Source organism: Arachis hypogaea, chromosome 20, assembly GCF_003086295.3.
Source record: "Arachis hypogaea cultivar Tifrunner chromosome 20, arahy.Tifrunner.gnm2.J5K5, whole genome shotgun sequence".
NCBI classification, from domain to species: domain Eukaryota; kingdom Viridiplantae; phylum Streptophyta; class Magnoliopsida; order Fabales; family Fabaceae; genus Arachis; species Arachis hypogaea.
Window position 1 is genome coordinate 60,141,138 of NC_092055.1, and position 11,732 is coordinate 60,152,869.

Sequence of the window (11,732 nt, forward strand, 5' to 3'; positions counted from 1 at the left end):
GCAACTACTACTGTTTTCCATTCAATCACGCTTGCTTCTATTCTAAGATATTCATTCGCACTTCAACCTGATGAATGTGATGATCCATGACACTCATCATCATTCTCACCTATGAACGGGTGCCTGACAACCACCTCCGTTCTACATACAATCAAGCTTGAATGTGTATCTCTTGGGTTTCTAATCTAAGATTGGAACCTTCGTGGTATAGGCTAGAATTATTTGCGGCCATTCCTGAGATCCGAAAAGTCTAAACCTTGTCTGTGGTATTCCGAGTAGGATCTAGGAAGGGATGACTGTGACGAGCTTCAAACTCGCGAGTGTTGGGCGTGTGACAGACGCAAAAGGATCAATGGATCCTATTCCAACATGATCAAGAATCGACAGATGATTAGCTGTGTGGTGACAGCACATTTGGAACATTTTCACTGAGAGGACGGGAAGTAGCCATTGATAACGGTGATGCCCAACATAAAGCTTGCCATGGAAGGAGCCTTGCGTGTGTGAAGAAGAAGATAGTAGGAAAGCAGAGATTCAGGGGACAAAGCATCTCCAAAACCTCAACCTATTCTCTATTACTACATAACAAGTATTTATTTCATGTTCTTCTACTTTTTACAATTAAATCTAAGAATTATTGATATCCTGACTAAGAGTTACAAGATAACCATAGCTTGCTTCAAGCCAACAATCTCCGTGGGATCGACCCTTACTCACGTAAGGTATTACTTGGACGACCCAGTGCACTTGCTGGTTAGTTGTGCGGAATTGCAAAAGTGTGATTGTGATTTCGTGCACCAATGCTCATCTACCCAAATCCCCATTTAAGATTCTGCAATTTACTTTCCGCTATTTACATTCTTCCCTTTATTTACAGCATTTACATTTTCTATTATTTGCTTTCCCGCTATTTAATTTTCTGCAATTCCTTAAATCAATTTCTGCTTAGCTCAACTAGAACATTCCTCTAATTAAAGTTGCTTGACCAATCAATCCATGTGGGATTCTACCTCACTCTATTGTGAGTTTTTACTTGACGACTATTCGGTATACTTGCCAAAGGAAAATTTGTTGAGAGACAAGTTTTCGTGAATCAAGTTTATGGCGCCGTTGCCGGGGATTGATTTTGTATCGACAATGATTAAGTTGGAGGATCACTAGATTAAGCATTTTTCTTTTGTTTTGTTTAAATTTTGTTGAGTGATTTACTTTCACTTTTAGCTATTTTCATTCTTTTTTTCCCTACTTGTCTGTTGTGTTTTCTTCATTGTTTACAATTCAGTTCACTAACCCACTAACTGTTTGATATATTGCACCACTTACACTAACAGCCATTCTAACAAGAGTAATTTCCATTCAATTTCTTCTTGTTTTTTTTTGCTTTGTTGGTTGTATGATAGGTAGAAGAAGCGGGGCTTCAACTTCCTTTGATTCTAAACCTGAGAGGACCTTCCTTAGATTAAGGAGGAAAGCAAGAGGAAAGAGAGTCGTTGGTGCTGAGGAAGAAGAAGAGTATTTTGAACCAGACATGGAGGAGAATATGGAGAACCACCATGAAGAAGAAGCTCACAACCATACCAGAGAAGGTCCAGTGAATCATGCTTGGCAAGAGAGAAGAGTTCTAGGCTCTTATATCAATCCAAACCCAGGAAACTGTGGAAGTAGCATTCAAAAGCCAACCATATATGCCAATAACTTTGAACTAAAATCCCAGCTCATCACCCTAGTCCAGAACAACTGTGCATTCGAAGGAAGTGCCCAAGAAGACCCCATCAAAATCTCACCACTTTCCTAAGGATATGTGATACTGTGAAGTTTAATGGTGTTCATCCTGACACTTATAGACTGCTTCTGTTTCCCTTTTCACTCAATGATAAAGCAGTTAAATGGCTGGAATCCTTCTCGAAGGAGAGTTTGACAACCTGGGAAGAGGTGGTGAACAAATTCTTGGCAAGATTCTACCCTCCTTAAAGAATCAACAGGTTGAGAGCTGAGGTGCAAACCTTCAGGCAACAAGATGGTGAAACTCTCTATGAAGCATGGGAGAGGTTTAAGGACTTAACAAGAAGGTGCCCGCTAGATATGTTCAATGAATGGGTGCAGTTACATATTTTCTATGAGGATCTTTCTTACAAATCAAAGAAGGCAGTAGACCACTCATCTGGGGGATCTCTGAACAAGAAGAAGACCATTGAAGAAGCCATAGATGTCATCGAGACTGTAGCTGAGAATGATTACTTCTATACTTCTGAAAGGGGCAACACTAGAGGAGTGATGGAGCTGAACAACATGGACGCACTGCTGGCTCAAAACAAGATGATCACTAAGCAGCTGGCTGACCTTACCAAGAAGATGGAAAGGAACAAGCCAACTACATGATCCCTAGGAACAAGAAGGAGTTAATGCAGAGGATGAGGGTGACCAGGAACAAGCCAACTACATTGGGAACTCACCTAGGCAGACCCATGATCCCTACTTAAAAACTTATAATCCTGGTTGGAGGAACCACCCAAACTTTGGGTGGGGAAATCAACAAGATCAAGGCCAAGATCAGAGACGTCACAACCCCAACAACAATGCAACTCACCAATATTCCACACAGAGATCATATCAGCACCCACCTAACAATACCTCTCAACATCCATACCAAAACTAAAATGGCCATTCTCACCACTCCGACCTCAACTCACCATCAGCATCCAAAGATAGACTCTCAAGGATTGAGACTCTACTTGAAGGCATATGCAAAGAAATCCAAGACAACAAAGTGTTCAAGGAGGAGGTGCGAGCTAATATCAAAAATCAGGGAGACATCATCAAGAGGCTGGAGTCTCAAGTGGGATACCTCTCTCAGCAGATTCCCAAACCTACTGATAGCTTCCTAAGTGACACAAAAAAAAACCCGAGAGGTGAAGCAAAGAAAGTGAGATGGGAAGAATGCAAGATGGTCATTATAAGTGATAAGGGGACTGAGGAAAAGCTGAACAAACCCTTAGAACACTCTGGAGATATTTCAGTAGAGAAGCAAGAAGAGGGTAACCAAGAAACCAAAACCACACAGATGGAGATTCTGAACCCCTATGCACCTTTTCCCCAAAGACTCAAGGGCGGTGTAGAAAAGAGAGTATACTCAAAGTTCCTTGACATGTTTGCATCTCTCCATGTAAACATACTATTCATAAAGGCTCTCTAACAAATGCCCTCATACATTAAGTGTATGAAGGAGCTGCTGACCAAGAAAAGCTCACTCAAAGAAGGGCAAATAATAGTGATGAATAAGGAGTGCAGTCCTCTCATTCAACCAGAGTTGCCTATAAAAAGGAAGAATCCAGGGAGTTTTCACATCTCCTATGCCATAGGAGAAACAGTGATTGATAAAGGACTCTGTGACCTGGGAGTAAGCATTAACTTAATGCCTTTATCCCTCATGAAGAAGCTGCAGATCAATGAGCTAGTGCCCACAGATGTAGTCATCAAGCTGGCTGACAAAACTTAAAAACAAGCAGTAGGAGTGGTTGAAAATATTTTGGTAAAGGTTGGGAACTACTTCCTTCCCACAGACTTTGTCATATTAGAAATGGAAGAGAGTTACCTCCATCCAATCATATTGGGAAGACCATTCTTAGCCACAGCCAGAGCACTTATAGATGCGGAGCGAGGAGAGCTAATACTGAGGATACATGATGAAAAACTTACCTTCAATGTCTTCAAACCCTCACAAGAAGCAGATCAAGAAAACAAGGAATCAAGGGAGGATCACAATAAGGCATTGGTGGAAGAAACAAGCACTGAAGCCACCAGAGTCATATGAGACCAGCAACAAAATCTCCCTTGGAAAGAAGCCACTGATGCCAAGGCATCTTGGCTAGTTTTACTAGCCATTTTTTGTATGCTTTAGGTTGGTTTCATGCATTTTCTTAGGAAATAAGAAAGTATTTGGTTGAAAATGCATTCATACCATGATTCAAGCAAACATTGTGAATTCTGAATGATTTCATGAGAATTATGCATGAATTGAATGATAAAATAGATGATGCATGATCTCATGATTAAGAGCAAGACTTTGATAAACTTTGTTTGATTGATTTCAGGTAACAAGAAGTAGAGAAGAGCCACGTTAGTGGCTACGTTAGTACCACTAACATGGCCATTAACATGGAAGGAAGGAAGGTTTGGAACGTTAGTGGTAAAAGTAAACACCACTAACGTTACCGAAGGGCAAGAAGACCCACGTTAGTTTTCACGTTAGTCACATTAACGTGGGAACTAACGTGGAAGGAAAGGAAAACTCCAACGTTAGTGGAAAAAGTGAACGCTACTAAAGTTTGCGAAGCCAAGAACACCCACGTTAGTGCCACTAACGTGGGAATTAACGTGGAAGAAAGGAGGCAGTTGTGAAAGTTAGTGGAAAAAGTAAACGCCACTAACGTTTGCGAAGCAAAGAAGTCCTATGTTAGTGGCCACGTTAGTGCCACTAACGTGCGCAAAATCTCACCCGGCAGCATGACCATGCCTTCTTCAAACAAGAATAACTTGAGCCACAAAGCTCCAAATGAAGTGATTCCAATGGCATTGGAAAATAGGATTCCATATCTTTCCAAGAAAATATGGGACTACATGGTGGACAATAAATTTGAGGGAGAAAACCTGCCCCGAAAGTGCAAAGATGAAGATGGTATCAACCTGTAGTAAGGCCAGCTGACCTCTTCACCTTCCAAGAAGTGTAACTCGAGCTGTAGAGCTCCAAATGATGCGCTTCCAAAGGCGTTGGAAAGTAGACATCCAGGGCTTTCCAAAAATATATCATAGTATGGGGTTCACATTAAGTTTGAGCTCCAGAACCTGGCAATATTAATCCCCTGAACGCGGACGTTATTGGCACTCACTTTTTCCAATAACGCCAGCGACTATGCCAGCGACCTTGTCCACTTTAAAGGTGCATAACTTGAGTTACAGAGGTCTAATTGAGGTGATTTAAGTTGAGTTAGAAATCTAACATTAAGAGCTTTCCAATGATATATAATACTCTATAGTGGGCATGAAATTGGAGCACAAATCAGAGGCATCTTTTAAGCCCCAAAAATACCAACTGGGTAGCAAGTGTGACGTTAGCCACACTAACTTCAGCACTAACGCCACACTTGTAGCATTAGTGTGGCTAACGGTAGCACTAACGATTAGCACCTAGACCTCAAGTTGATTCACTTCTCTTTCAAAGACCACCCAACCACAAGGAAGCAAGCCCACAAGTGTCAACCAATCAACGTCACAAGAAGCATCTAGAATAGGAATTTTCATTCAATTGTAATTTACTTTTAGTTTCATTTCATTCTATAATTTAGGAGAGCCTATATAAAGGCCTTAGTTTTTACATTATGGAATCGAGGGACTGGAGGGGGGATTCTGTATTGGGGTCTTCGGACTCCCTCCCCTCACATACTTTTCTTTCTTTTTCTTCCCTTAGTAGTAGTTCATTTTATAGTTTGTAATTTTCCAATTATGAATGTTGAAGTCTCAATTTCAGTTTTAATCTTCATCTTTATTTTTCTGCACTTCTTTTCTTCTCTATTGAATAGAGCAATGAACAACTAACTCTTTTAATTGGGTTAGAGAGCTCTGTTACAATTCAATGGATTAATTTATTTTTATCATTCATCTTCCTCTCTCTTTTCTCTTGATTTTACTAGAAAGCTTTCGGTCTTCATCCAATTGGTTAGCTATCTTGGAAGAGAAGCTCTCCATAATTGGATCTCCTCTGAGCCTTGGAAAAGGGATAAGGAGATCATGATAGAATTTCTTTCTCATGTTGGACCAAATTGGGGTTTGGATGGATATAGTGACATATAATCCTACCAACACTTTGATTTGGAAATACATGTGGTATAATCAGTGACCAAACTTCATCTCTTCCCATGAGCAATTAAATCAAGGAATTGGGAAATTGTTCAAGCTTAGAGAGATTGGGTTGCCAAGGAATTGGGACCCAATCACTTAAGATTGCCAAGGAGATCAATGAATGCATTGATTGAGGAAGAGATGAAAGCAATTGATCTGGAGATTGCAATATCTTTCTATCCCAATGCTTTCTTTTCCTTTTTGCTTTTAGTTATTTACTTTCTTGTATTTTACATTCCTATCATTCTTCTTCCTGCACTTTATTGCTTTTCCTTTCTTTTCTGTCAATTTACAATTCCTGCTGCTTATCACTCCAATATGATTCGTCTAACTAGGATAATTAATTAACCATTGATTGCTTAATCCGTTAATCCCTGTGGATTCGACCTCGCTATATTGTGAGTTTTTACTTGACGACAATTTGGTATACTTGCCGAAGAAATTTTGTTGAGATACAAATTTTCGTGCATCAAGTTTATGGCACCGTTGCCGGGGATTAATCGTGATTAACAAACTACCGGTTGATTGATTTACTAGATTAGACCCTTTTCTTTTGTCTTTGTTTTCTTTTGTTTCTTATTTTCTTTTGCTAACTAACTGTTTGTGATATTGCCTCACTAAGAATCCCTCATTTATTACAATGGTGATTCCAATTTCTTTTGGTGATTATTGTTTGAGACAGAGCTTTTTGCAGGAAAGAAAGGAGCATCCATCATATTTTAGTCAATCAAATTTCATGAGAAACTCTCCACCACCACAGAATGATTCACTTTACTATGCTCATGGTGGGTGGGAGTATCAAGAACATGAAATGGGGTACTTTTCAGAGCCATAAAATGGTCCATATTTTGGTGAAATTGATCACTACTCAAGTTGTGGCTGGGAAGATCAAAATCAAAGATATTTCACTCATTCATACCCCATTCATCAAGAGCCATCACCTCTCAATTATCCAACCCCACCTCCAAGTTTTACATGCCTAAATTCTTCATCACTTGAGTATACCTCAGCACAAAATTCTGTCCCAAATCCATACAATTCATTTCACCATCCACAAAACTCAATCCACTACCCACAAGAGTCATACTACTTTCAAAAAACACAACCACAAAATAACCAATTCCATTCACAAGACAACCCTGACCAACCATTACAACCTACCCAACCTTCTTTAGATAGACTTGCTAGGATGGAACTCATCATTGAAGAACTCAAAAAAAGTAGAGAAGAAGAGAGACTCGCTAGGATAGAACTCCTCCTTGAAGAAATGATAAAGACAAACGAAGAGGAGAAAATAGCAAAAAGAGACCATGAAAAAAATTGACACAGAATGCACAACTCTATTCTGAAGAACAATTCATTGAAGAGCTGAGATTACAAAGAGAGACCACTTCACTCTCTCCAGACATAGAGGAGTTCATTCAAAGGTCAAGAACAAGGGAGGAATCAGAAGAACAAGAAAAAGAGGCAGCCATACCAAGTGAGATTCATATGAAGAAGAAGGAGGTTGTGAGAGTATATAAGCCCAAAGCTCCATACCCACAGAGGCTACTAAGGGTGACAAAGGAACATGAAAACTCACTCCCAAAAGGCTCAATACAACATCATGCAGAAGAAAGGGAGGAAGTCAATCAAGGGAGTCCACACTACTCCAATAAAATAAAAAGTTACATAAAGGATGAGTTCATTGAACCACCAATTCAAGAAGCTCTTGATGAAGATGATGCTCCAACCATTATACAACACCCAAGTACTGAAATCAAGGTGGTGAAGGCAATCAACATGAGCACTAAAAAAAGGATGGTAACCAAGAAAAGAAGGACAATATCCATGAAGAAGAAAAGGTCAACCAAAAGCCATCCCACCCCTACCCCAACAAGAAAGTTTACTCAAGCTAACAACAAAAGAAAGCTTGCGGGGTTGAGGCACTCAAAACAAGGGGCATTAACTGGCTCCTCTTTCCTCTTAAGGTCATTCCTCTTAACAAACTGGAAGAAGAAGAAGAAATTCATGAACAACATGTCAAGCTAATGACATTAAAAGAGCACTTGTTGAGAGGCAACCTAACCGTAGGTATCATTTTCTTTCCTTACTTAGTTTACTTTCAATAATTTGACATATGATTGCATTCATAGTTTGGTGTTGCCATACAACAAAATGATTTTCAATCTTCACTAGGTATTTGCATCATTCTAAAATGACAGTGTCACACTAAGTTTGGTGTTGCCACTTAACTTTCATGCAAAGTACCATGCCAACACTGATGACATGTCACCATGTCATGTTTTTCTATGCTTTTTCCTTTGTTTTCAATAGGTTTTATGCACTTTCTTGAGCCATAAAGAAGCCAATTGGGTAGATTTCCATGTTTCCTTTGATTCAATCAACCATGGATGAATTAATGCAATTTCATGAGATTTTATGCTATAATTGTCATATATTATGAAAGAATATCAAACTCATGATTTTGAGCATAGCTTTGATGTGTTTGGTTGATTGATGATAGGTGAAAAGAGTTTTGAAGAAGGTTGAAGGAAGAAGGAATGGCTAAGAGCAAGAGAGAACAAAAAGTTTGAGCCAAAGTTTGCCTCAAACTTTAGCTCAAACTTTTGGGAGAAAAGCTTGAGCCAACGTTTGCCTCAAACTTTTTGGCAAATGTTGGCATCACAAAACCAACACCCTGGAGGAGAAAAGCTTGCGCCAACGTTTGCCTCAAACTTTTTGGCAAACGTTGGCGCCACAAGGCATACAAGGGGTATACTTCCAACAAGAATAACTTGAGCTACAGAGCTCCAAATGAGGTAATTCAAAAAGCAATGGAAAGTAGGAATCGAGAGCTTTCCAAGCATATATGGCACTGCATGGTGGACACAAATTGAGGGAGAAAACTGCCCCGCAATGTGCATAAACGAACATGGTGGCAACCTGCAGTGAGGCCAACTGACCTCTGCAACTTCGACGGAGTATAACTCGAGCTGTAGAGCTCCAAATGATGCGTTTCCAACGGCATTAGAAAGTAGACATTCAGGGCTTTCCAATAATGTATAATAGTATGGGGTGGACAATGCGTCTGAGCCTCCAAAATCTGGCGTTTTCTACCACGTTTGAGGCAAACTTTACCTCAAACGCTGCACACCAAAGCCAGCGACCCTGCCCTCTTCAAATGAGCATAATTTGAGTTGTAGATGTCCAATTGAGGTGATTCTAATTGGGTTAGAAAGCTGACTTTCAGAGCTTTCCAACCATATATAATAGTCTATAGTTGGCATAAAATTGGCACCATTGACAAGAGGACAAAGTAGCGACACAAGACATGCAAGGGAGGATCCATGTTTGAGCTAAAGTTTGACCTCAAACTTTAAGCCAAACGTGGATGACAGCAAAAAGAGCAAGCTGCTACAAAAAGCTTGAGTCAAAGTTTGCCTCAAACTTTGACTCAAACTTTTTTTGGTTCATGGTCCGGTTCAAAGCTTAAATATTTCCAAGGTCAAGAGCAATCAACAGAGGCTATTTTCAACCCAATTCCATCAAGGCCAAAAGCCCAATTGACATCACTCAAAGGCACAAGAAACAATTTGATTAGGAATTTAATTTTCTTTGTAATTTGCTTTTCAATTTCATTTTCATTTGTCATATTTGTAAAAACCTATAAAAAGGCATCATTTTCATTTTAGAAAGGGAGTCCCATCAGAGAGTACAGGGGAGCTCCATTAGAGAGCTCTCTCTTAGTTTTCATTCTTGTCTTGAATCTTGAGTTGAGAATTGAAGAAATTCTGTTTCAATCTCACCTTGAGAATTTTCTTGTTTACTTTCTCTGCACAATTGAATTTCCATTCCTGTTTACTGCTTCACCTTCTCTTGGCTTCTGCAATTTACTTTTCTTTAATTTCTCTTGCAATTGTTCTTGTTGGATCAAGGAAGGATTTGAGATCTAGACTTATTTTCTAGTCTGTTCCAACCCCTGAGATCTTCAACCTCTCATTTAGATTTTGCAATTGAGTTATATTTCTGTTTTGCTTCTTTAAGCAATTTTCCTTCTCTGTTGAGATCTATTGCATTTTACTACTTCCTCGGATTTATTGCTCTGCATATTTCCTTGTTTAATTGTGCATCCCAAATACTAGTTCCTTTTATTCTTCTTACAATTTAACTTTCCAGTTACTTGATCTACTGCTTTCTTTAATTTCCAGCACCCAACCCCCCTTTACTTTTCATGCAATTTACATTTCTCGCAATTTAAGATTCGTGCAATTTACATTTCTTGCTCTTTAAGTTACTTGCCAATTTACATTCTGCAACTTTAATTTCATTGTCCTTTACTTCCTGTTGGTTACAATTTCACCCAATCTCACTTAAATGATAGCTTGACTAAACTAATCACCCACTAAAGTTGTTTGATCCATCAATCCCTGTGGGATCGACCTCACTCCCGTGAGTTTTATTACTTGATGCGACCCGGTGCACTTGCCGGTTAGATTTGTGTGTTTGGAATTCGTTTTTCGTTTTTCGTAAAAACACCATCAAGTTTTTGGCGCCGTTGCCGGGGATTGATTTAGATCAATAATGATTAAGTGGGTGAGAAGTCTAGATCAAGCATTTTCTTTGTTTTTGTTCTCTGTTCTAAGTTGAAACCAAGGTGTTTGAGTTATTGCCTCACTAAGAAATTCATCTCTGAGATATGAATTTCAATTTTCCTTGGTGTTGTGTTTTACAAAACTCAAATGGAGTTCAACTCATCTTATGATCAAACATGTTTTATGGGATATTACCCACCATCACCAATCTCTAATGGTGGCTGGGAATATCACCAAGAGAATACACATTCTGAGCACTCCAATTCATGGAGATTTGCTTCAGAGACACAAGATGAGCAAGAGAATCATATGGGATACTTCCCACCACCACAAAATGATGCAAGTCATGATTCTAATGGTGGCTAGGAGTATTACCAAGAAACTGCAAATTCTGAGCAGTCAAGTCACATGAGAGATTGTCCAATAGCCAAAGACTCACAACTAAAACAAACTTCCAATAGCCAAAGACTCTCAAAACTTGAGTCCATGCTCAAAAGATTTACGGAGGAGACAAAGAAGTACTGGGAAGAACAAGAAACGTCCCTAAAAAACATGGAAGTGCAGCTAGCTCAGTTGGTGAGTGCAATGAAAAAGGAGGAAAAACAAGAGGAAGAGGCTACTGAGTCAAGTGAATTTTTAGTGAAAAAGGAAGAGATGGTGGAAATAGTTGAAAATGAAACTACACTTGAGGTGACAAAAGAACCTGAACACTCACAACCTCCTCAAACCCACCTGGACCAAAAAGTCTCAACAATTGAATCTGAGATTAAAAGATATGAAGAGGAGATGAAGAAATGTTGGGAAGATCAACAAACCTCCTCCATGAAAGAGCTATTAAAACAAATGTTGAGTGTAAAAGAGGAAGTGGAGGAGCAAGAAAGTGAGGAAGTCATTCCAAACTCAAGTGAGGCAGAGAAGTACATGAAGGAGGAGTTCATGGAACCACCAGTTCAAAAGGCTCTGGATGAATACAAAACTCCAATAATCACACAGCAACCAAGACTTGGATTCAAAGAAGTGAAGGCAACTAACAAGAGCACCAATCCTGTCCCTGATCCAGCAAGCAATATCAATCAAGCCATTTGCAAAAGGAAGCTTGCAGAGGAAAGGCCAAGGCAAGGGACAGTAGCTGAAACTTCCCCTCCTTTGAAGTCATTTCTCTTAACAAATTGGAAGAAGAGGAAGAAAGTAAAGAACAGGTAGACAGTAGGTACATTTTTTTCTCCTTGCTTTGTTCAAATTAAATAAATTTGGCATATGGTT

General features: G+C 39.4%; 1 non-coding gene across 1 annotated transcript; it reads right to left on the reverse strand.

Moving 5' to 3' along the window:
• Positions 1–1,980: 1,980 nt before the first annotated feature.
• LOC112787557 (small nucleolar RNA R71) lies at positions 1,981–2,087 on the reverse strand. The gene has a single exon (XR_003194963.1). It is a non-coding gene; the product is annotated as a small nucleolar RNA R71 (small nucleolar RNA).
• Between the last annotated feature and the right edge of the window lie 9,645 nt (positions 2,088–11,732).